Source organism: Trachypithecus francoisi, unplaced genomic scaffold (assembly GCF_009764315.1).
Source record: "Trachypithecus francoisi isolate TF-2019V2 unplaced genomic scaffold, Tfra_2.0 Lachesis_group2, whole genome shotgun sequence".
Classification (NCBI taxonomy): Eukaryota; Metazoa; Chordata; class Mammalia; order Primates; family Cercopithecidae; genus Trachypithecus; species Trachypithecus francoisi.
The window spans coordinates 72,307,216-72,332,147 of NW_022681465.1; the positions used below are offsets into that span (position 1 = coordinate 72,307,216).

Consider the following 24,932-nt stretch of genomic DNA (forward strand, 5'->3'; position numbering starts at 1 on the left):
TTCTTTAAGCTTTTCTGTATTTTTAAAATTTATATAGTAAGTATGATATAAGAAATAAAAACAGGACATGTCTTTTTAGGAAGCATCAATGTTGTAGGCAAAGAGTGCTGCAGTGGAATATGGAATCTGCTCCCATGTGACACTGGTTGATTCACGTAGGCACTTTGTGACAGTAGGTACTTTGCAGCAGTTTCCTCACCTGCACAGTGGTTTTATGGGCCGCATGCTCACTAAACCGACTTATTTTTCCTGGTAACCTGCATACAGACCTCCCAGTCCCTGGTGTGAAGGTGGCTCTGTGACTAACTCTTGCTGATGGAATGGAAGGAGGCAGTTAGAAGTAAGTGAGCCTGCTCTGAAGTTTCTCTCTGCCTTCTGTCTGCTGTGTGGATGCAGTCTGGGGCATCCTGAAACCCTTTGTTGAGATGGTGGAGCCACAGCAGAGGAGGAGCCTGGATCCCCATGTGTCACCACTGGCGTGAGAGAGGCCCAGCCAGAAACATACCCCTTGAATTTTGTGAGAGCAAGAAGTAAACTTTTGGGCTTGTTTGTTACAGCAGTTAGACTACTCTGACCAATACAGGCTCCATCTGTCAGATCTCTTCAAGTTTGATGTTCTATGAATGCCAGAGGCGCTTGGTTTAAAGCTGTCTCTCCATTCATTTATCTCTTGATGAAGTTCACTAGTCTCAGGGACAAACTTATCTAAATCAGCAATTTGGACATGTCTGAAAGAAAGAAACTGGTGTTATAACAAGTGAGTTGAAAAGATAAAGGACAGTGGCCAGAAGACCAGGGGAAAATCCAGAACTTAGTAAGTCTGGGCTGTGCATGGCTTGAGGCTAAGGACAAGAACTTGAACATTTTTGATCTCTTTATAACCCTCCAGTTTTACAGATTGTAGTCTCTTAATCAATACCTGTTGGATAAATGAATATATGTGTAGGAAGCTGCGATCAGTGATAGCCACATACCTTGAAAAGCCACTGCTGCTTAATTTCTAGAGTTATTGACCTTTTAGTTTCATGAAGTGAGTAAGAGCACATGATCTGGAGTCGGAGGGGTCAGGCAGGCTAGGTGAGAATCCCAGCTCTGCCTCTTCCTTGGCCTTTCCAAGCCTGTTTTCTTAGACATAAAATAGGGATAAAAATGCTATAAAACCCATAGTCATTTTGAGGATTAAAGGAGTTAGGTAATGCAGGTGAAGCACAGGCCTGCTCCACAGTTGAGTAACTTGGATTTATGACATGGATTCAAGGTGACCCTAAGTTAAATCAAGATAAGACTCCCACTGGGCTCAGTGGCTCATACCTGTAAACCCAGCACTTTGGGAGACTGAGACAGGAGGATTGCCTGAAGCCAAGAGTTTGAGACCATTCTGGGCAACATAGCAAGACCCTGTCTGTACAAAAAAAAAAAAATGTAAAAATTAATCAGGCATTGTGGTGTGCACTGTAATCCCAGCTACTTGGGAGGCTGAGGTGGGAGGATCACTTGAGCTCAGGAGTTTGAGGCTACAGTGAGTTATGATCATGCCACTGTACTCCAGCCTGGGTAACAAAGCAAGACCTCTGTCTCTAAAACAAAAGAAAACAAAAACAAAAACAAAAAATATGACAACTGTCTACCTCTCCTTACCTAGTTCTCCCATAGGCACTAGCTAAGTCAGCACAGGTGTTGGCCTTGACAAGATTAGCATTGCATTGGTAGAATGCTCCAAAATGGCCTTCTTAAAGTATCATTACATCATCCTTGCTGAAGCAATCAATGATTCTCATAGAACAAGAGCACAGGAGGTGAGACAGCACTGTTTCCTAATGCAGATGCCCTTCACGGTCACTCCCTGGCTGAATGACGTAGAGAAGGGGAGACAAATGCACCCGTTTCATTTTCTCATCTCTGAAGTCGGGGGAGAACATCTGCCTGCCATGCCGTTTACTGTGAGGGTGAAACCAGTGTTCCTGAAGCTCATGGCCTGGCACAGAAGGGAGCTCCTGGGTGTCAGTTCTCCCTCTTCATGTCACCTCTTTGAAACCCAGCCCTAGTTGAAGTTCAGATGATATTTCTCTAGTTTTTATGCAGAACACCATCGTTTTGGTAAAATTCACCTACATTTGGGAAGCATTCCCACCACCTCCCCATCCCCAACCTCCATTTACTTGAAGGGAAATGGAATCTATCTGGTTTTGATTCATTTACACTCCACTCGTTAGCATTAGTTTGTAAGCATCAGCCAACATCCAAGTAACCCTTGGAACCTTGTTCTAAAGGCTGCATTTTCAAGTTTAGAAAGTTTATTTTTCTTTGTTTCTTCTTTTTAAAAAAAATGCTAAAAGGAAACTGGACTTCAGTACTAGTTTGAGTTTGGGTTTATTTTCTGTGTATGACTGGCTTCCAACAAATTTGGTTAAAAAAAATACTTTGCCATTCCAGGTTTTACAATTTCAGCTCAATTGAATTTACTCTCGAAAAAAGTTTTCATATTCTAACCCAAGGGAAAGTTTTTGTGTTCTGTTGCTGTTTTGCTGGATCATGGAATTGTTACCTTTTCAAGATCTTTGGTTTGCCCTCAAATGAAAAAATAAAATGAAGACCTTTACTGCATATTTGCATGATATTGGCTTTCTGTTGACCTTATCTTTATTTGATTTGGTAGAGGGTTTTGGTAGAAATTGGTAAGAAGTTTCATTCATGAACACAGACTTGGGAAATTACATACAATTATCCAAGCCTATACTCAACAAGAGGAAAAACAGAAAGAAGTTGGATGCTTCCCTTGGAGTGGAGGGTTTCTCAGAGGTTTCTCTTGAGCAGGACACTCACTCCCTACCATATCATTTTACCCACCAGGCCTGTATAATAAACACAACCTTAAGACAGTGCAGTCTACTTTCCGTCGTGTAGTAATAGACTTCATCTGCTATTTCTAGCTAACAATTGTTCATTGTTCATGCTGCCTCAAGGTTTAGAAACCAGAATTTCTCCCTGGTTCCCAGGAAATTAAAAACAAAGAAGGAGGTAATTTCCACGTGTGTAGCAGCCACTCCATTTGCTAAGGGTCTCAAGTCGTGTATCTGTGTTTTTTAGATGAGTCTGTAACAGATTTGATTTTTGTGTAAATCTCAGACAGGAGATAAAGTCTTCTCCTGGATTTCCATTTAGGTTGTTTGAGGCTCAAATGAGCTTTCTGGACAGACTTGGTAAGTATTGTTAAGTTTGACTAAAGTACTCATTTCTGGATGAAGAAGATGCATTTGTGATTTCATAAGGGGATCAGTAAATCTTCTAGTCCTCTACCTTGCTACTGTCCAGAGCCAGTGCATAAAATGTCACAGTGATAATTTTTATCTCCATCTTAATTATGAACATTTTAAGGTAAGGGAGACAGACTCATAAGTATCAAATTGGTTTTCTTTGTTCATATACCTAGATTTTCATATGGTCAGAATACCCACAGAATATATGAGTGGCAGCAGTAAACAATCCTTGAAGTTCTTGGTTGTTTAACTTGACTGTTGGTGATGCCCAAGGAGGCCCTGTCTGCTGCAAGCAAATTACATAAAAAAGATGTGAATAAAAACACATCAAATACTAACAGAGGTGAGATCTAGGAGGAGTGGAATTACATTTATGATCTGTTTGTTTTCTTTTTCTTACTTTTCTGAATTTTTATACAGTGAGTGTATGTGTGTATATGAGTGTGTGTTTTAAGTTTTTATTTACAAAAAAGATGAGTATATATTTGTATTTTTAAAAAATCAAACTATATAGAAGTATGTAGAGTAAAATGCATAAGTTCTTTTTATTCATCCTCTAACCACATTCTGCTTTCTAGAGACCATAATTAGTTTGTGTGTAAATTTCCAGACCTTTTCTCTGTTTTATCTGTATAATTGTTAACATTATATTGAAAGAGTGAGACTCCATACAGTACAGGTAGAAAACAGTTTCCCTTGCTGTCTCTATAAATATAATATGCAGATTCGTTCTCACTCTCTTGGACAATCATGTAGAATAACAACTCCTCCAGTTCCTTCAAGTCCCACCCATCACCCCAGGCACTCTTTCTCTTGGTGCACCTAGTGGGTTCCGGCAGCTCGTGGGCAGCCGCTGACAGATGCAGGTGCTGGCTGGGGAGAGGAAAAGCTAGCCCTCCACCCAGTAGGTGTGTGTGTGAATGTGATCAAGAGATAGGAAGGTTGTGGGTGGAGTGTTGTCAACCTCTCTACACGGGGGGCCCTTTCTAAGACCATCCTGGCTGGCTCCCTTGCATATGGCCTACAGACAAGACTGATGCACTCTGGCTACTGCTGCTGGGAGGTGTGCAGTCTGCTGCACTGCAGCTCTCTCAGTGCCTGGGCCTCCGCACGCAATTTGCAGCCTCTTGCTAGTAGACGATCTTTGGTCTTGAATTAAGTCCCGGTCTATACTTGGCAGACTCCAGCATTCAGGGAGATCTCCTTGAAACTTCTTTTACTTAGAAAGAGGTAAATGTGGAAACACCACCACACCCCGAAAAATCATTCCAAAGAAATTCTCTCAGCATTTTCAGTTTCAGTCCTTTTACAGCCTTGAGGTGAGTGATGGGCTAATGGTTGCAGCTGTCTCCTTTGCAAGTCCTGTCTAGGTGGTCTAGAAACTCATTAAAGAATGTGAGACCACTAATTGCCTCTTGCTTTGTTCTGGGTCTTCTGGGGCCTTAGACAAAGCTGAAAAAGAGTCTCCTTTTCACATTTTGTTATAAACCTAGCTAAGTCATTGTTTTTCCATAAGTTAAACATATTAACATTCTGTAAGTTGTTATCTTAATTGTCAACATATCAGTCTTTTCATATTGGAAGATGTTGAATTGTCTTATTCTTTTTAATGACAGTGTAATAGTCCATTGGGTAGATAAACCAGAGTTTAGGTAACCATTTCTCTTTTGATAGGCTAATTCTAATTTTTTGCTTTTACAAGTAATGCTGCTATAAATAATTTTTAAATTCACGTGCGTGTGTGTGTGTGTGTATGTGTGTACATGAAGTGTAGCCAATGGTAGGTACTAGAAAAATTTTACAAGATACTACCAAAGTGACTCCAGGAGAGTTGTATGAATTTCTGCTTTCTCCAGCAGTGCTTAAGGGTGAACATTTCCCCACACCTTCACTACATATTTCATTGTTTTTAATCTTTGCCATTTTAGAGGCTAACAATGATCTCATTATTTTATTCCATTATTTTCTTGATTATTAATGAGGTGAGACTTTTTTCTCACCTTTGTCCATTTGTATCTGTGCTCTGTGAATTGCCTATCACATATCCTTCATCCAGTTTGGTGTTCTGGGTCTTTCTCAGCCCCTTGTAGTTTAAATAAGGAGAAGATGGCAAAATAATGAAGCAGAGACAAATTGTAGTGACTTGCTGAGAACCCTGGTCCCACTCCATGGGGACAAGAAATGGTGGAAGTTCTACAGCTCAGACTATATCACTTGTTCCCCTCAAAACTGTTTGCAAGTCTGAATCTGAAACATAGGCTAAGTCTTCTCTTCCTTCAAACTGACACATATACTTTTATTGATAACATTTTAGCCAATTCCTTGTATTTGACTGAGAGTGTGTATACAAACTTATTTTGAATCTGAAGCCTTATAGGTTGCATTTATGCCTCTTTGTCTCTTCTTAATTCTACACATATTAAAAATTACTAAAGGCATATGGTATTTCAAGAAAAAAAAAAAGGAGATTTTTCAGAGCACCTAGCAGCCATGGCAACATGCCTTTACAAGGGGCATGTACTCTGCTAAAAAATATTCCATTTACAGGTAATGACAGACATTCGCCAAACAGCCCCAAGCTAACCCAAGAAAGAATGGGCAGATGGTTTGAGGTGTGTCAGGAATAGGATTTACAAAACAAGATTATGGTTATGCTGGAAAGTAACAGCAATGGTTGTAAACAAATGGAACAGACTTACTTTTTGCCATGGGGCAGAGGAAGAAAGGGGTTCTGCATTGCTGCTTGTGAACTAGAGTTGGCTTGCTTAGATACACAGCTCTCTGGGATTTTATGTATGTTGTTAGGCACTTGTGTAAGCCACATGACTGGGCCTCCAATTGAGTTTCTTCTAATCTGAAGCAGGGAAACTTCATTCTCGTTCTAGAAGCCCCTGCTGGTGTTGGCCCTGTCTTGGTTGTGTCTGGCAAATGAATCTGCATCCTTCTCCACGTGAATTTAACTATCATACCAGTTACAGACTATCAGTTGAGAAGACACTGGAGAGAACCAGCCTGTTTATTCCTGCATGTATATTTTTGGCTGCGGGAATTAGAGTCATAACAGAGGAAGGTACAGAACACCTCCCAATATGATAGATCTATTTGCTCATCAGCCCAAATCCTGGACCTTGAAGTGGTAATGAATGAGTCTGCCTCTGCCCTGAATTTAAAAATCTCAGCTCTCTCTTTTCCAATTAAATTAAGATTTAGAAAGATAATGCTTCCTATCTGGGGAGCATTTGGGCATTTTCCAAGGAAACAGAGAGAGGGTTGTCAAAGGGGATTTGCTGACAATGACACGAGAAAAAGGCGATGACAAAGAAAGACTGAAGGTCTCAGACTTCGGGATGGGCTCAAAGCTGTCTCACCTGGTTAGGAACTATCACCATGCAAGTGAAGAGTGGAATTTGGCTTTTAGAATACATTTCCATTAGCCCTGGAGTTTGACAGCTAGCTCCTGATGGCAGCAAAGCATGTGAGGCCTCCCAGTTGGCAAGGCTGATCTCTGACTAATGGGGAAAAATTACCCAATAAGAATTAGCAATCTTACATCACTGATCAGAATCCTTACATTGCCCTTCATGTGGGGAAAAGAACGAGACTTTCAAAAGGAGTTGGACTGATTTTAACATGGCCTGTTGGTCACTGAGACAGGAAACATTTAACATGAATCAGATGCATTTGGAATTTGTTTGACTTATCTTGAGCCTAAGGTTTCCAGGTAGTAGTGGTATTGAGCACTCATTTAGTGCTTTTATGTATTTTTTAGAAAGTGCCCTCTCATTATTTCTAGGTAGATACAATTGGCCCGGTTTGATCTTGTTCTTTATTTGTACCAGATTTTTCAACTTAACACTTTCGGAGAAGTGGAATCTCTTGAGTGTTAAACTAAGAAAACCAGTGTTGGATGAGTGTCCCAAAAGAGAACAGTGTTGTTATCATAGGCTGAATTGATCCCAGATGGATTCTGGAATGAAAGGATTAACAATGATGTAAAAATGGCCTAAGCACATGATAGTATACAATGCTGACTCTTTGAAAGTAGGCTTGGCCACAGCCACATGTGTCTTCAGAATTGGAGGTTAGATACCATTTACTTTGGACTTTGGATGGCATATGGTGGTCAGAATGATTTAAAAATGTTAAGTTAGGCTGGTGTTGAAAGATGGCATAATTTGAGAACAGATACAGCAAAACAAGGCAATGAACTTGCCTTCCTCATAAATGATGTCAGCAGTGAGAAGCTGAGGGCCATGGGCCAAGACAGAGGGGACTTAGCTTCTTTTTCTTGTCTTCTTAGATTGTGTTGAGAAATCCTGCTCTTGAGCATGTGCTACTGTGTCTTTTGGAAGACAATAATAGCTGGGCAGAGGAAAATGTTGTTGTGGCTTTTTGACCCCTCTCTGACCAGGACAACAAATATAATGACGATAATAAAAATACCCAGAGCACATCCTTATTTATCTCTTCATGGGAAGTCATAAGACTGAAAGGGGCTTTTATTTAGTGGGTTCTACCAGTGGGAAGATATTCAGACAACACTGAACCCACACGTTTGACTCTGGACCAGAGGCTGCCTGTGTTACCCCAGGTAAGTGGGGTATCCTGAGCAGACTGCATGGTTAGATGGAATGATCTCTTCTCTATTGTCTTTTAAGAGGTATGTGATCTGTATACTTACAATGAAATTTTCAAGACACAGGCTACAAAATGCACTGGCTAAGAAATGACTAGGAACCAAAGGCAGAACGGGGATAAAGTGAATTCCAGCAAAATGCTGTCCCTTCAATAAGTCTTACTGGAAGGCCCAAGTGGCCAACTGGAACACCTCCATGGGATACAGCAAGTATGGGGCTTTGGGAAAACACACACACACACACACACACACACACACACACACACGGCCTACTTTAGCACAGACCCAGCCATTTGTGAATCAAGATTTCTTGGGGGAGATTTCTGAGTCTGAGACCAGTGGTTCATTATGCTAACCAGGTTGCACACTAGAATAATCTGGGAATATTTTGGCAAAAAAAAAAAAAAAAAAAAAAAAGCAAAAAACCATTTTCCCAGACCCTATCCCAGACCAATTCAATCATAATCTCAGGATTTCAGGGCACTGATAATTTTTTAATTTTTTTTATACAGAGTCTCACTCTGTCACCCAGGCTGGAGAGCAGTGGCATGATCTCAACTCACTGCAACCTCCACCTCCTGGGCTCAAGTGATTCTCTTGCCTCAGCGTCCCGAATAGCTGGGATTAAAGGTGCATGCCACCATGTGTGGCTGATCTTTTTGTATTTTTAGTACAGATGGGGTTTCACCATGTTAGCCAGCCTCAAGTGATCCCCCTGCCCAGGCCTCCCAAAGTGATGAGATTACAGGCGTGAGCCATTGCTCCAGGTACTGATAATTATTTTTAAAGCTCCCAAAGTGATTTTAATGTGTGACCAGGAGAGAGAACCATTTTCTTGGTTAGCAGTTTGCTGAGATGGTTACAGACAGTCTCTCTTCTCTTCCAGATTCACTAGAAATTGCCATTAGACTCTAGGCTTCCTGAGGGAAGGGTTCACCTTATATAGCATTTGGTTTTCCACAGCATCTAATTTTCAAGGGATAATTGTGAATGTATTTGCATCAGAAAGGGGAATCTATTCATTGCTAGCAGTTTTCCAAGCTGTCGGTCAGGGCACCGGGTTCTATCATCAGCTTTCCCATTCATTAGGTGGAGGACCTAGGGGTAGGTCCAGATAAAATACAGGATGCCCAGCTAAATTTGAATTTTAGATAAACAATCAATAATTGTTTTGTATGCATATGTCTCATACAGTATTTGAATATGTATTTTTATTTGCTCAATCTGGCAACCCTATCCCGGGATATCTTCTTAGTCTCAGATTATTCACTTGTAAACTAAGGAATGAAGTTGTCAGAGATTAAACAATTTCATTTGAAAAGAAAAAAATTTAAAGAAATTAGAATCACTTTTATAAACTTAAATTGAAGTTTGACAAATTCCTTGTTTGCACGCCATTTAGGATTTCCAAAAGCAGGTTTTTCAATGGAGTGTCTAGGTATTCATAATGGTTACCAGACAGGCATACACTAGAGTTATTATAAAGGCACTTATTTTTCTCCATTTAATGGTGTTTGTTTAGATTTCAAGGGAGTCTTTCAAGTTATTTGTTTAACACTGAAATGTGGTCTTTTCAGTTTCTTTAGCGGTTGGAGACATTTGATTTTGAAAAGCCCCTCTCTCATCAATTAGTATCTTCATTTCTAAGCATACAAGAGGGTCTCTAGTTAGCTAAAGGTATGTTTTTTTTCACAAGCAAATGGAAATGTTTTGTCTTTCAGACCAAACTTAATGTGTATGTGTGTCTGCACTTGTGTGTGCAAAATTTGTCCCATTTTATTGAATGCCCCCATATGCAGCAGTTCTAGAGTTCTAACACCTTATCACAAACTATGTGTGTGTCCAGAATTCGTGGGTTCTTGGTCTTGCTGACTTCAAGAATGAAGCCGGAGACCGTTGCAGTGTTACAGCTCTTAAAGGTGTCGCATCTGGAGTTGTTTCTTCTGATGTTTGGATGCGTTCAGAGTTTATTCCTTCTGGTGGGTTCTTGGTCTTGCTGGCTTCAGGAGTGAAGCTGCAGACCTTCGCAGTGAGTGTTACAGCTCATGAAGAGGACGTGGACCCAAAGAGTGAGCAGCAGAAAGATTTATCATAAAGAGGAAAAGAACAAAGCTTCCACAGCGGTAGAGGGAACTTCACCCAGTTGCCACTGCTGGCTTGGGCAGCCTGCTTTTATTCCCTTATCTGACCCCACCCACAACCTGCTGATTGGTCCATTTTATAGAGAGCTGATTGGTCCGTTTTGACAGAGTGCTGATTGGTGCGTTTACAATCCCTGAGCTAGACACAGAATTATGATTGGTGCGTTTACAATCGTTTAGCTAGACACAGAGTGCTAGACAGAAAAGTTCTCCAAGTCTCCACTAGATTAGCTAGATACAGAGTACTGATTGGTGTATTTACAAACCTTGAGCTAGACACAGGGTACTGTTTGGTGTATTTACAATCCCTTAGCTAGACATAAAGGTTCTCCAAGTCCCCACTAGACTCAGAAGCCTGGCTGGCTTCACCTAGTGGATCACGCACCAGGGCCATGGGCAGAGCTGCCTGCCAGTCCCGGCACCTGCGCTCCTCAGCCCTTGGGCGGTCAATGGGACTGGGTGCCACGGAGCAGGGGGCGGCGCCCGTCCGGGAGGCTCGGGTGGGCATGGGAGCCCACAGCGGGGATAGGGGGGCTGGTGCATGGCGGGCTGCAGGTCCTGCCCCGCCAGGAGGTGGCTGAGGCCCAGCGAGAATTCGAGGGCGGTGCCGGCAGGCGAGCAGTCCTGGGGAACCCGGCGGACCCTCCGCAGCTGCTGGCCCGAGTGCTAAGCCCCTCACTGCCCGGCCCAGCAGCGCCGGCCGGCCGCTCAGAGTGCGGGGCCCGCCGAGCCTGCGCCTATCCGGAACTCGCGCTGGCCCGCAAGCGCCATGCACAGCCCCAGTTGCTGCCCGCCCCTCTCCCTACACACCATCCAGCAAGCAGAGGGAGCCAGCTCCGGCCTTGGCCAGCCCAGAGAGGTGTTCCCACAGTGCAGTGGCGGGCTGAAAGGGTCCTCAAGCGTGGCCAGAGCGGACGCAGAGGTGGAGGAGGCGCTGAGAGCAAGCGAGGGCTGCCAGCACGTTGTCACCTCTCATATGCATATATACAATTGTCCAGTGCTAAGATGAAGGGAATAAGGTCTCTGTAAATTAGAGAATCATTAAAATTGGAATTTCCAAATGAGCTTTTCCATGTCTTAAATTTTGGGGAACGGAATGAGACAGATGTCCAAGGAAAGTAATTAACAGTTTACCTATTCTTTTAAAAACAATCTCACAACTTTTGTAAGACAAAGACATTCCTAGTTCCACTCCACATTTAATAACCTGGAGTTGGGAAAGCTTTGAAGGACTGATGAGGGTGTTTTATATGGCGACCAGAGGGAAATCTGGGGAGTTTTTAGACCAAAAAACGCGGTTGCTATGGTTTAAATATGATTTGCTTCTACCAAAAACCGTATTGAGGCTTGGTTCCCAATGTGGCAGTGTTGGGAGGTGGTGTCTTAAAGAGGTGACGAGGTCTTTAAGATACATTAATGTCTTTCTCTGGAGATGGGGGGTTAGTTGTCTTGGGAATGGATTACTTCCCTCAAGAGCACGTTGTTATAAATTGACGTTGCCACATGTGTCTTGCTCTTTTTTCCATGCACTTGGTTCCCCTTCCATTTCTCTGCCATGTTTGAGGCAGCATGAGGCTCTCATCAGAAGCCACCAGATGTGACTGCCAAATCTTGAACTTCTCAGCTTCTAGAACTGTGGGCTAAATAAACCTATTAAAAAAAATAAATTACCCTATCTCAGATCTTCTTTTAGAACAACACAAAATGAACTAAAACAATGTCAACATTAAAAATGAGAGAAATGTTAAAATGTTTTAAAAATGATTTCTATAATACCTCTGAGAATCTGCCATTTTCTGTTATTTTAAGAGCCAGGCCAAAGGAAGAATAAAGGTCACCGAATCCACTGGATTGGAATGCCTTTACGGTCCTCCAGTCTCTCTTCCCTCCCATATGGAGAAACATTTAGGGAGTGTACACTTTCTGATTACTCTCTTCTTCCCAGTTAGGGCGCTCAACGGTCAATGTTATATATCCCAACCTCTTCCTTGCCGTTTCCCCTCCCTGATGTTTCTTGGGACCAGATACCACAATCTGGCATAGCCTGCTCTTATGGCTGGTTAACAAGTCTCTCAAAATATTCTACTCCTTGCTGTTTGTTTCTGCTTTAATACCTCCACTTCTAGCAAATTCTACTTCAAAAACATTATACAATACTATGTGCTGAGCCTTATGCCAAACATTTTATATGCGTGATCTCATTTAATCATCTCAATAATCCTATGAAGTAGATATAACTCTCTTCAATTAATGGATGGGAATTATGTGGCCTATAGAAGTTAAATACCTTCCTCAAGACCACAGAGGTCCTAAAAGGCACCAGTAGAATTTGAACCCAGGGCTCTGAAGCTTTTGATCACTATGTTGTACTAAGTTAAGCTAGGGGCAGTGGCTCATGCCTGTAGTATCAGTAATTTGGGAGACTGCGGCAGGGGGATTAATTGAGGCCAGGAGTTCGAGACCAGCCTGGACAACATAGTAAGAGCTTGGTCTCTACAACAGTAACAACAAAATTAGCCAGATATTATGATGTGTGCCTGTAATACCAGCTACTTGATAGGCTGAGGTGGGAGGATCACTCGAGTCCAGGAGTTTGAGGCTGCAGTGAGCTGTAATTGTGCCACTGCACTCCAGCCTGGGCAACAGGTGAAACCCTGTCTACAAAAAATCCAAAACAAAACAAAACAAAACAAAACCTGAACTAAGATACTAGTTCTTTAATGAAAGTGGCATCATTTATTAATGACTAGTGATTATTATTTTTATGCAGCACTTATTGAGTACTTACTATGTGTCAGTCACTATGATAGGTGCTTTATTGATCATCTCATTTGTATCAGGGTTAAGCAGAACTATAATATATTCTAAAGATAAGGGATGAGACTCAAAATGTAACTCTTTCAAAGTCATGCAGTTGAAAAAAAGCAGACCTAGGAGCCCAGATCATAAGTATTTATCTCAGACTCTCGTGCTGTTCCCTTTCTAACCCTCTTCTTTGAGAGTCTTCTAGTTACTCCCAGTTACGGTGCAGAAGAATTTGAATCCAAGAGGCTGTTCTTCCACCAATGGCTTTCTGTCTGCCTTTCTTCTCTTTCAGGGCTGGAGTAGAATCATTGCAGAGGTATCTGCGCATGCTGTTGAGTGTGGCACTAATGCTGCCTGTCCTGAAATAAATTTGGATTGGCTATCCAAGATGGCATTAGCTACCCTCGAAATGAAATGACCTTTCCCTTGGGCTCATTGAGTGAGGCCGTTGTTATCAATGAAGACTTGCTTGAGGCTGTGCTAAAGGAAGAATGCTCCACCTTCTTGGAGCCTGATGTGACCAACATGGTTCTACAAAAATATCAAGTCAAAGATTTGATCTTGAAGAGAAGGAATCTGATCTTAGCAAAACGAAAATGGTTCAGTAGGTGGCATCTAAAGATACTGTGAATCTTGTGAACTTGGTTGTTAAACGGGACATTTAGAAGGCGATATGGTGTATGGTGATCATATGTCCTGGTTGATGCCTGTTTTATTTCAATATAATTAACAGTGGTTATTCACTTTCATCCTCAATAGTGTCCTGGTTTGGATGATAAGCTATATGTTTCCCTGTCTAACAGAAGCGAAAAACTAAATGCTATAGTTTGTTCATCCATTCATTTATTCATTCAACAGATATTTATTGAGTTTCTACCTACTGTGTACTAGACACTGCTATGAAAGTTAAACAGATGAGGTGCCTGTCTTCACTGGAGATTAAAATTTAATAGTGGAGATTGAAAAGTAACAAGTAAACGAAGGAATAAATAGATTATTAGAAGCCGTGATAGGAATTATGATGGAAATATCTGTGAAGGAGAAAAGAGTGGCAGAGGTGGCCCCTCTGGAGAAATCTCGACCTGGGGAGCTTGGAGGATGAGGAGGAACCAGCCGTGGGATATGTGGGTGGGGTTAGACTGAAGAGCCTGCTTGACAGTCTGGAGTGGGATAGAGCTAGGTATATTCCCAGGATGGAAAGGATTGAGAATCTAGATTCATTTCAGGGAGTAAAGGAAGGCTTCAAGGAGAAGGCAGAAGGAAGCTTATCCACACACTCTTGAAAGATGACCTCGGGGCAGGCATTTCACTGAGCAGGGGCAGCATGAGAGAGGTGCAGGGTGGGTGGTTGAGCAGCAGGTGTTCTAGCCAGACTGCTCTGTGTGATCCCATGGAAAGCAGTGGGAGAATATGCTAGAAGCTGAATTGAGCTGGCTTGGGGAGTTGCAATGTATAGTTTCCAGTTAGATGCTTCTAAGAAGATGGCCTGGACTCAAAGTTATGCCTATGCTAAATCTTAAATTCTGCTGCTTGGTTTCTATGTCAGTGTTCCAGTTGGTTAGTTAACAAAGTAAACGATCTGCTAGTTTTGTGATAGACGAGTCTTCCAGATGGAAGAGATGTCTTTGTTTCATTTTAGACTTAAGGTCAGACTTGGGCATTATGGAGCGACTTAAAAGGCACAGTCTATTTTAATGACCATAATTCTAGTTTGGGCATACTTTAAGATATAAGAAAAATATTACTTGAATTGCAGGTGCTCAGTTCTGACACTCTTTCTCCCTCTGTCTCCTCCCTTATCCCCCAGCTCTCATCCTCAAATTTCATAGGGAATCTCTGAACCAATTCAATAGGCTCTAACAGGGCTTTAGAACTGCATTTCAGATATATCATCACTTCATGTAAAGTTATGTTAAGGCTCAGATTTCTGCATTAAAATACCAATTTATTCCATGGGTTAAGTTGATATTTAGGAAGAATTCAGAGTGATTTGCAATTTATCTGAACCGTTATAGAGCTATTGACTATTTCATTCCCTCTCTTGCCATTCAAAGTGGCCCTTGTTCACTAACCCATATGATGCCTTGGTTCAATCTTCACAAGGCATCTCTGCTTCCAACCCCACACTACACTGCACATTGGGCAAGAGGAATGTGGGCTGGATCTCAGCCTCCAGTCATCCTCCTGGCTGGGTGCCCTTGTGCAGTGAATAACCTGTACAGCAATATATAGCAGCCCTGACCATCTACTGTTGTAATTCCAAACATTTGGAAGATGTCAGCTTCTAGCAGAGGGTGGCAGTGGGCCTGAATATATTTCCCCAAGGCAATCTTTTCAAAAACACACACTAACTTGAAAAAATATCGAGTAAACTTTGTTCTGCTTATAACAACTCAATTTGTGTTTCATTAGTGTGTATAGAGCCACTGGAGAAAGTTCACTTCTACGAAACTCTTTAGAAAACCCCAAGTTTTCCATTACTATGTGTAGGGTCCAGCCGTGCGGGTCTTAGTGGGTGTTCTCCCTGTGTGCGGAGTTGAGAGATTGTAATAAATAAAGACACAAGACAAAGAGATAAAGAGAAAACAGCTGGGCCTGGGGGACCACTACCATCAAGACGTGGAGACTGATAGTGGCCCCGAAAGGCTGGGTCCACTGATGTTTATTGTATACAAGACAAGGGGGCACAGTAAAGAGGATGAATCTTCTAAGTGATTGACAAGGTGAAGCAAGTCACGTGATCACAGGACAGGGGGCCCTTCCCTCTTAGGTAGCCGAAGCAGAGAGAGAGAAGGCAGCATATGTCAGCGTTTTCTTCTATGCACTTATAAGAAAGATCAAAGACATCAAGACTTGCACTATTCCTTCGATCATTATCTACTACGAACTTCAAAGAGGAACCAGGAGTACAGGAGGAACGTGAAAGTGGACAAGGAGCATGACCATTGAAGCACAGCACCACAGGGAGGGGTTTAGGCCTCTGGATGACTGTGGGCAGGCCTGGATAATATCCACCTTCCACAAGAAGCTGGTGGAGCAAGGTGTTCCCTGACTCCTCCAAGGAAAGGAGACTCCGTTTCATGGTCTGCTAAGTAACGGGTGACTTCCTAGACACTGGCATTACCACTTTACCAAGGAGCCCTCAAGTGGCCCTTATGTGGGCGTGACAGAAGGCTCACCTCTTGCCTTCTAGGTCACTTCTCCCAAAGTCCCTTCAGCACCTGACCCTATACCCGCCGGTTATTCCTAGGTTGTATTAGTAATGCAACAAAGAGTGATATTAAAAGCTAATGATTAATAACGTTTATACTAATGATTGATAATGTCCATGATCATCTCTATATCTAATTTGGATTGTAACTATGCTTATTCTGTTTTCTTTATTATACTGAAACAGTTTGTGCCTTCAGTCTCTTGCCTCGGCACCTAGGTAATCCTCTGCCCACAACTATGTTTTGGTGGGTAATTCTTGACCAGTCCTCATTCTACGGAACTCACAAAATCAAAGAGCTCATCAATATGTCCAGTGACAAAATGTTTAACTTGTTTGTAATTCCAATAGAAACTCATTCAGTGATCTGTATGATTCAATTCATATCTCCCTTGAAAGACACTTCGTGCATAGCAAAGTACTCAAGCAATGTGCAACTAAAGAGCCACACATCTTATTTCTGCCTGCGCTCTCAAGTGAATGACAGATTCAGCTCTAAAAGGTGAGGAAAACTGTCCCACCAACGTAGCATTCTGATTGGCTATGCTATTTGGATCTGTAGAGACTTGCAAAACAAAAGTCAGGGTATTTTCCCTCTTAAACCAGGTTTATAAATAGTTGCCTAACGCCCTGGGCAGGGTTGTTGCAGGGAAGGATTATTGCACTTTTTGTAGAGGCTCTTGGTCACTCTAATTTTGGATACATACCTTACTACATACAGGAGGCATGCAGGAATCAGCTCTCAGAAATGCCCCGGTTGACATGTCTCATAGCTTAATTATAGCAAAGTGCATCTACAGCACTAATGGCTTAAATATCAGCAATATCTATAATACATGCTGATGAACCTTAGGTTTATAGGCAGTTCAGCCCAGAGATACGTACTGATATACTGCACAGTAATTACCACTTGGGTTCAATTGTCCTACTAGTAGAGTTAGTCAAACTCTTTGGGTTCTCAGTAAAATTATCTAGAAGTCTTATACCTTATCTGTTAACCCAGTGTTTTTCAGAGTGTGAGTTGCAACCCACTAGTAGATTATGCAGTCAATTTAACAGGTCATGGCCAGTGTTTGGGGGAGCTATGACTTTAAATAGAATAGAGGCAATAGAATAACATAGAGTACCAAATATCAAAATGGATTGTTCATAATAAAGGTTAGTATCGATGCTTGAAATTTTACTCCTTATTTTATCCACTCTAAGGCGTACATTTTTTTTGACTACAAATCTCTGAAATCAGGATGTCTTATAATTATAATAGGTAATTTTTTTTCTTTCTCAGTCAGTGATAAAATAATAGTATCTCTTGCGATCAATGTCTACTTAGATTTGGTATATGAGCGCATTGGGTTTTGATGTAAAATGTATCTCTTTTTGTGGTCATGGCCAAAAGAGCTTGAAGAAGACAGATTTGATTCAGTCTTTCCAGGTTTCCCTCTCCACTGGAAGTTGGATGGTTGGTCTTTTGCTGCCTGGAATCTTTGTGCAGAGTTTCTGACCCTCAATGTCACCCCATTTCCTGATGAGGAATGGCTGGGATCCCTCAACAGGGAATTACACATTCAAAAACTGTCATCTCTCTGCAGTCTCTCTTGGATGTTGAAGATGATTCAACCGGGATGGCAGTAATGTTAGGGGTCTCAGCTAATGGGTTTCCCTTGTGTGACCCTCCAGTTTGTTGTTCATACCAGTGCCTCCTGGAAGAGATTTCTTGGTGATGTAGGGCTTGGTAGGTGGCAGAGAGGGCTGCTTTTAGATTTTGGTTTTATGGGCACTATCTCATAAGCCTTCTTATGGTTTTTCCCATTAGCCAGGGCTTGCTGTGGCTACTATCACCAGTGAGGTTCACCAAAACAGTGGCCTTTTAAGGATCTTGATGTTTTTAATGTCTCATTTGGCTTCTGCTCCTTTTTTAAGGCTGATCACTCAGTGGGACTCCCAGCACCCTCCACCCGCAGAAGGTAAGTCATGGGTCTCTGCCGAACCCTCTCACTTGTAAGCTTTTATATAAATATATAAGGGAAACAGGTCTGTATTACGGCAGGGTGTCATACTCCTGCTTTTCTTCTGCTCTGTTCAGAAAAGGAAAGTTATTAACCCAAAGGAATGAGCCACTTATTGGAAATTTTAGATTCTGTGGCAATTGAGAAGAGGAGATATATTTCCCTGCCATTCATTGGGCCCTGTTCCTACCTTAAATCATCTTTAAACACTCATCTTATTAATTCCCCAAATACTACAAGCTAGCAACTTAAATGCTGCATAAAACCTTAAAAACATCTTGTGTCAGACTCAGAATTTAAATTTATTTTGTCTATAAATCCTGCCTGCTTTCCTTGAGTTAAATGGTTACCGTTCCTAAGAGTAAATTCTATCCTGACTTCCAAGAACATAGACTGATTTTGCCTGATTTTGTACTTTATATAAGTGGAATTGTACAAAATGTACTCTTTTGTGTCTGACTTCTACTACACATCATCACCTTTATGAGATTCAGCTACATTTTTCTTGCTTTTATAAATTATTTATTCTATTTGCTTATGAGTATATCACAATTTATTCCTCATCTCAACTATTGAGAGTACTTGGGTAGTTTCTAGTGTTTGGCTATTACAAATAGTGTTATTATGAACATTGTAGTACCTCTTGGGATGTATACCTAGGAGTAGAATTCATGAGTCAGAGGGAATGTATATTCAGTTTTAGTACACTGTGCAAATGAACTTTTTTATTTCAGCCATTCTGGTAGGTGCGTAGTAGTATTTCACATGGTTTTATCTTGTGTTTCCCTGATGAGTAATAGAGTTGAGAGCCTTTTCATATGCTCATTGGTTATTTGGAAAGCTTATTTTGTGAATTGTCTGTATATCTTTTTGTTGGGTTGTCTGTAATTTTCTTATTGATCTATGAGTTTTTCTGGATATGAATCCTTTATTAGATGCATGCATTGCAAGTATCATTATCATTGTATAGGATGCCTTAATGATGTCTGTTGATGAAAAGTTGTTTTTAATTTTAGTATTGTTTAATTTATCAACATTATATAATTAATGTTTTTGTATACTTTTGATAAAATCTTTGTCTGTTCCAAAATCATGAAAATATTCTCCTATATTTTAGCAGTTTTTTTTAAAGGATCCGTCCTTCTAGTCCTTCTCTTCTTTCTTTACTTGTCTTGCTTTCCATTGACTCCCCTTTTTCTGTTTCTCCCTTCCTTACTTGGTTTTTCCTTTTGGTTCTGTCAAAATAAGCAGCATAAGAAAATCTTTCACCTTTTCATTATGAAAACCACATTACTCCTCTGTCTGAAATACGTCTATGGACTTCCAAAGGTTTCTGAATAAAACTCAAATTTCTTGACTTGGGAAGCAAGGTCTCTAATGATCCCTCCCCGCCCACCTGTCTCTCTAGGCTTCCCTATTTTCAGTTTCCCTTACAAACATACTGTTTATTCCAATCACACAGCAGTACTGAACTTACTAAAGGTGTCTGCTTGTATATGAATCCATGCCTCCACACATGCTGTTCTGTCTGCCTGGAATTCCCTTCCTCCTTTTCCATTTAACTAATTCCCATTCATCTTTCAAAACTCAGCTCAATCAACTTTTCTCTGGCAATCTTTCAGCTCCACATATCTGAGTGAGCTGTGTTTTCATTGTTCCCAAGGCACTTGGGGTACATCTAGATTATGGCACTCCTCACACTCAACTGTAATTGTTGATTTACTTGTTTTTCTTCCCCACTAGAGTTGCAAGATGCTTGAGAGCTAGGCATGTGTCTTATTTGACTTTATGTGTCCAATGTCTACCAGGCATATAGAAGGTGTTCAACACATTGAATAAGTACATTAAGGAGCAATGCTTCCCCATTTTTGTGGATGAGGAAAAAGAGACTATGAAGTAATAAGCTCACCAAAATATACGAAGACATGCCACTTACTGAGGATACAGTGCACTAGCATTTTCTGTTATTAGGACCCCTTAATTGTGAGTTCTGTGTAAAGCTTTCCCATAGCATATTTTGTTTTGCTAGTAAGCTTTGCACTAGTCCTTTCTTTTATCTCTTCTTCCTGGAAGTTTGTGGCTCTTTTTAAAGACAGCTGACAAATGTTTAAATGCCTTGGAAACATCATTGTGTTGGTTGCCTTTCTGTACTCAATATTTGGAGAGTCTCCTAGCCATTCATCTATATTCAGGAAAGATAAATCAAATAACTCATGCCAGCTTGTGATTTTCATTTTTGTTACACTTTCATATAATATTTTTATGTATTTGATTATGAATATGCTATATATATATATACAATTTAAAATCAAAAGATACAGCAGGATATATAGTGAAAAGATTCTTGCTAAAAGTCTTCCTTTGACAATACCAAATGTTTGTAAAGATGTTGGGCAACTAACTGGAGCTCTCATACACACATGAGGGGAGTGTAAATTGGTACAAACACTTGGAAAAACTGCTCGGAAATATCTACTAAAAGTAAACATACTTTTACCTTATGATCTAGTAATTTCTCAGAAGTGACTGCTTGTAGTTCTATCAAGACTTCTTCTGGGAAACAACTAGAGTACTCTTTGTGCTTTTATTCATGACATCCCCAACCTGAAAACAACTCAATGTCCTTCAGCAGTAGGTATGTACACAAACCGTGGTACATTCATACAATGTAATAACACACAGTAATAGAAAAGAACTGCCATTTGCAATAACATGGATGAATCTCATAGGGAAAGAAGCCAGATGTGCAAAATTACACACTGTATGAATCCATTTATATAAAGTACAGAACAGAAAAAAAAATCTGTTGCAATCTAGGTTAAAAGGAAGGTTGTCTTTGGGATTTGGGTACTTGACTGAGTGAGAGTAGTGGGGAATCTTCTGGGGTTCTGGGAATGTTCTGCATTTTGATCAGAGTGGTGGTTACATGGGTGAATGTGTATGTAAAAATTCATTGAGCTGCTCACTTAAGACTTGAGTACTTTACCTCAATAATATACTAAATAATAAGAAAAAAAAACCTACACAAAACCTTTTTTTTTTTTTTTTTTGAGATGGAGTCTTGCTTTGTCGCCCAGGCTGGAGTGCAGTGGCGCAATCTGGGCTCACTGCAAGCTCCGCCTCCCGGGTTCATGCCATTCTCCTGCCTCAGCCTCCCGAGTAGCTGGGACTACAGGCGCCTGCCACCGCACCCGGCTAATTTTTTGTATTTATGGTAGAGAGGGGGTTTCACTGTATTAGCCAGGATGGTCTCAATCTCCTGACCTTGTGATCCACCCGCCTTGGCCTCCCAAAGTGCTGGGATTACAGGCGTGAGCCACCACGCCTGGCCGAAACATTTTTTAAAATTTCTCTCCTCTTCTCCCCAGTCTGTAAGTTATTCTTTCTAGAGAAAATCAATGTTACCAGGTTTTTTGGTGAATCCTTCAAGGATATTTTATGCTTGTACAGGCAAATACATACATTTATACGTGTGTAAATACAAACATGTGTGTAGTTTTTTCCATTTATTAACACATGGTAACTTTTCATACACATTATTTTGTACCTTTCCTTCCCACCCCGCCCCAACCCCCCCACCGCCAATCTTGGATATTGTTGTCTTAGGTACATAAACATTGTGTATTATCACATAAATCACAGCCTGACTTATTATTTACCCTGACCAAAGGAGAATGTGATAAAAATAAATTGAATGATTATAGAAGTTATAAACCAGTGAAGTCTGCTTTTTGTTCATTTTCTCAGTGTTAATGGCAGTACCACCCTGGAACTAAAATTAGAGAAAGTTTAGACTTAAAATCAATTGACAATTTAAAAAATAACCGTTTCAGAAAGTTGTAATTTTTCAGTGCTAGTTAAATGATGTATACTGTCATTCTTCAAATTGAAGTATGGAGTGATGTCTTTCTTAAGTAACAGGACTAACAGGAGATTAAAAACGATTTCCACACTTCCTAAGCCCAGAGACCAGAGGTTCAAGTTCACTCTGTAGGTCCAAATGAAAGTCATGAACCCATCAGACAAACAAATTTCTTGAGCACGTGCTATGCTAGGTGCTGCCTCATTATGAAGAGCTTGTTTCAAGTTTCCCTATTGGAACTGCTGGAGTTTTAGTGTGGGGAGGCTGTGTGGCTTTACACAGTGGTCTCCCGACCTTTGAAAAATCTGCAAATTTCCAGACCCCATCCACAGAGATTTTGATTTTGAGAGCGTCTGAGGTGTGGTCTGGGAGTCTGTATTTTTAAGGAGCACTTCCAGGTAATTATGATAGAAGTTATTTGATACAAGGACCGGCTTAGGAAGCAGGAATAACAGAAATAACGGAACCAGTATAGGTTCCAGTTGGATCTACCTCTATCTGCCCTACAGTGTGATTTGGAGTTCATTTCTGTCTTTGTCATCTAGGGTTGCCATAACAAAGTATCATAGACTGGGTGGCTTAAACAATAGACATTTATTTCTCACAGTTCTGGAGAAGTCCCAGACCAAGGTGCCAGCCAGTTTGGTTTCTGGTGAGGCCTCTTTTCTTGGTTTGTAGATGGTCGCCTTCTCACTGTATCCTCACATGGCTTTCCTTCTGTGCACATGTGGGGAAGAGAGAGAGCACGAGCTCACTTCCTCTTCTTATAAGGTTACTATTCCTACTGGATTAGGGCCTCACCCTTATAACCTTATTTAACCTTAATTACCTCCTAAAGATCTTATCTCTAAATAAGTCACATTAGGGCTTAGGGAGTCAATATATGCATTACAAGGGAAGACGGTTCAGTTCATAGCAGTTACTAAACCTCTCTGAAACCTTGTTTCCTCACCTGTAAAATGAGGATAATAACACTTGGGTTAGTGGGAGAAGGACTGAATGATTATACTGGCATATGAAAGCTATCTGATGTTTGTTTTGTCTTTTAAACTTCTTTTGGAGAAAAATAATGAAAGTGAGGAATGTCATGACCCCGTGGCAATGTGTTGGTCCTATTGATAGAATCCTAAAGCCAGAAGGTGTCACAGAATTAAAATGACTTGTCCAAGGTTGCCTAGTAAGTGAGAAAGTTAATAGGTTTACCTATTAAGTAAGAAACTGGACTGAACACTAGGCTTCAGGGCTGTGAGGCCTATGTTATTCTACACTGTACGACTTATTTTACTTGGAGTTGACAAGAGTGGGTGTACTGCTCAGCAGGCTTAGATTTGTCTTGGGTATTTAAGAGCAATGCCGCCCCCAGACACATGCGGGCATTATGGGCTGAGTGGAACACTATGTGCCCTGTGTAAAGTTATCCTTTCTTTGGATTAGTGAGCTGGGGCGACCTCCTTTGCTATGCACTAGTCTGGCCTCACAGTATCTAGTTTCAGAAGAGCATGATTGGCCAGCACATAGGTCAGGGAGAAAAGGTTCTGTGGGGGTCACCAATGTCCTTGGGGAGAGGGGATCGTGCCTCTCACTGGGCAGGAGGCTCTGCACCAACTGCACTGTAAAGTGCACCAGCTCAAGCAGCTGAAATAATTTGCCCTCTCAGGGATTTGAGTTTTGAGGGGCAATATCTTCGATTGAATGACTGTCTCCAGCTGAACTCTGAGAGGATCCAGTTACCCCAATCATTCCAGCCTGCATAAACATTCTCTCTCTAGCTGTGGGTGACTGGGTTCATAATGCCAGGCTGGCTGGTGAGAGGGTGGTGAATGTGCTGTTTCCCAATTGATAGGATTTCAGGGGCAATGGCTGGGGCCCATCTTCCTTAAAGATCTCTCTGGTGGAGTAGCTCTATACCTGAACTCCCATTAGCAATGAATTCCTTTGTTTGCTGAACGCTTTGGAGTCATTATAGTTCCTCTTTAAGACTTCAGAACCCATACTTGGGATGAAAGAAAGCCCCTCTGTAGTCTTGGTTGTTAGGAAGCTGACAAGGAGGCCGGTGGAGGAGTGACATAGAATAGCTAAGAAATGTTATAGCTGAAAGTCAACCCACCAGGAGCTCATCGGACCCCTTAATTTACAGTCAAGGATATCAAAGGAACAAAGCTTGTCTGAGGTCACACAGCTGGTTATGGCAGAACCAAGTCAGATGCCAGACTATTGGCTTCTACTTCTTTCCTATTTGTTTAGTATAAGCAATGATGAAGAAAGCAGATCGGCTACAGAAGGGCGAGCCCTGGAGCACAGGGAACGGGAAGGAGACCAAAGACAAACTCTGCCTCCCAGCTGTGCCTAAGACAGGCGCTGGTGTCAGCACTTGTGCAGGAAATCCCCTCTTATAAACAGAGGCATATCCCAAAAGTTCTTTCATATGTTTATTTCTTGAATCATGGAACTTGTTTTCTCATAGAAATATTTTAAATCTTTTAAATGGTGAGTTAAGTTTCCCAAGATCCATCCACAAAAAACCTGTGTAACTGATGGAAGCCAGAAGGAGTAGTACCCATGGGTGTATTTCAATGAATCTTACCCAATGCTCATCACATTTACTATTTCTATGGGAGTATAATATACAGTGAGTTTTAAATCGGGTTGGAAGAAAGACTTCTCCTGCACAGGGCAGAGCAACTCTGCTAGTTCGGAGTCCAGAGGATGGGACAGGGTAGGGATTGGAGGGCTGGGTGGGAGGGCAGGCACCTTCTCTGAACCTCAGCTCTAAAATGAGAACACGGGGAATAATTCTGCCCTGCCCACTTCATAGAGTTGTGAGGACTGAGTGAGGTACTAGGTGGGAAAATGCTTTGAAAAGAAATAAAAGTAAGAAAGCCCTTTATACATTAATCACTCCCTAGATGTTTTGATGGGGTGGCTACGACAGACGCGTGTATTGTGGCAGTGCTATGGTACTGTGTCGAGGCCTCAGTTAGTACTAGTAGTGATGATAACAATAGGAGTGACAA

At 41.3% G+C, this 24,932-nt stretch overlaps 1 long non-coding RNA gene across 1 annotated transcript in view; it reads left to right on the top strand.

Moving 5' to 3' along the window:
- Positions 1-277: 277 nt before the first annotated feature.
- LOC117064466 overlaps positions 278-24,932 on the top strand; it is a 153,937-nt gene continuing 129,282 nt past the window's right edge. The window contains exons 1-2 of the long non-coding RNA XR_004429474.1: positions 278-340; positions 3,431-3,600. This is a non-coding gene — a long non-coding RNA (uncharacterized LOC117064466). The remainder of the gene's footprint in view (positions 341-3,430; positions 3,601-24,932) is intronic.